Source organism: Phalaenopsis equestris, unplaced genomic scaffold (assembly GCF_001263595.1).
Source record: "Phalaenopsis equestris unplaced genomic scaffold, ASM126359v1 Scaffold000805, whole genome shotgun sequence".
In the NCBI taxonomy this organism is placed as follows: Eukaryota; Viridiplantae; Streptophyta; class Magnoliopsida; order Asparagales; family Orchidaceae; genus Phalaenopsis; species Phalaenopsis equestris.
In genome coordinates this window covers 358461-360272 of record NW_018165245.1, presented here as the reverse complement: position 1 = coordinate 360272, position 1812 = coordinate 358461, and positions in this window count along the sequence as shown.

Here is a 1812-nt window from a genome sequence, read left to right as displayed (position 1 = left end):
AGTCTTTTGAGCACGAGTACGAGGTCACAAATTTTAAATGTCCTTGGGTAGACCAATTTGTAATGGGCTTGTACCATCTTCGCCTGGTAGAGCTCCAAATGTTGCTGTGCTTCCAATCGTTTTCCCTCGAGACTCCCCAGTTCTTCAAGTCTGAGTTTTGTGCTTTCTTACATTGTAAGTTGGTTGGCAATGGCGACTCTGAGAGATGGTGTCTGGATCTCTAGCGGTAGCACAGCCTCGGTCCCGTACACGAGCATATAAGGTATACACTGAGTGGGAGTCCTGAAAGTCGTCCGGTAGGCCCACAGGGCTTCTAACAGTTTTTTATGCCAGTCCCTTTTATTCTCATCCAATGTTTTCTTCAAAATCTGTATCAGTGTCTTGTTGAAAGCTTCAGCAAGACCATTTGCTCTGGGATAGTAAATTGTAGAGTATCTCTAATCTATCCCATGTCTTCTGACGAAATTGTTGATTTTTGTGCTTTTGAAAGCTGTCCCATTGTCAGAGATTATTCTTTTCGGTACTCCGAAACGGTAGACAATTTGGCTTTTGAAAAATTGAAGGACGTGCTGTGCCGTAACCTCACGTAATGGTATTGCCTCTGCCCATTTGGAGAAGTAGTCTGTAGCGGCAAGTATGAATCTGTGTCCTATAGAAGATGGAGGGTCTACCGAACCTATTATGCCTGTGCCCCAACACTCGAATGGCCATGAGGCGACAGTTGGGTGTAGCACATTCGGAGGCTGGTGTAAGACCACCCCACCTGGCATTGGTGACATCTTCTGGCCGTATCCATGCAATCGGACATCATTGCTGGCCAATAATATCCGAGTCTTTTAATCTTCATTTTCATTTTTGGTCCCGACTGGTGAGCGCCACACAATCCGGCATGTACTTCTTTGACAATATTTTGTGCCTCGGCTCTGCTCAAACACCGTAGCCACATTTGGTCGAACGATCTTCTATAGAAAACATTTCCCACCAGGGCATAAGACATGACCATTCTTGTGATGTGGTGTGCCTCAGACTTGTCATCTAACAGCTTTCCAGTATGCAAATATTCTATTAATGGTTTGCGCCAATCTTTGTTGATGTGAGCAACTGTATTCACGGTTTCTTCTTTTCCAAGTTTTTCTTTTCCAAGTTTGTGAAGGGTTTTGAGGTCGCTTCGAGATAAGACTCGTCTTCCTTACACCGTGACTTCGATGGAATCCTTCGGGGGACACGCCATTTCCTTTGCGAGTTTGGCTAAAGCGTCGGCATGAGCATTATCTCCCCGAGGAATCCAGTAGAAAGTCACCTCAGGAATCTACTCCAGGAGCTTCATCGCGTACAGATGGTACTCTGCTAATCTTAGTTTTAGAATTCTGTATTGTCCGGCGATTTGCTGGATGACAAGTTGAGAGTCACCATAAATGTCAATGTTCGTTATTTCCATCGAAATTTCCAATTCCAATCCGGTGATTACTGCTTCATATTCTGCACCATTATTGGTACATGGCTCCGTCAGGTGGTATGAAAACCTCAACATACCCTTATCTGGCATGATAAAGATCAAACCGTTCCCTGCCTTGCCTGGTATAACTGTGCCTGATCCCTTGTCTTTCCTAGCTGATGAGGCACCATCAAAGTACATTTTCCAGTGCTGCACACTGTAAAATTCCATTTGTAGTATCTGCTCGTCTGGTAACTTGTCGTTGAGAGAGGACCCAGCTGGCAGTGGGTGCGCAGCGAGAAAATCTGCTAAAATTTGTCCCTTGATAGCACGGAGGGGCACAAAAGTAATATCAAATTGCAATAAGATCATTGACC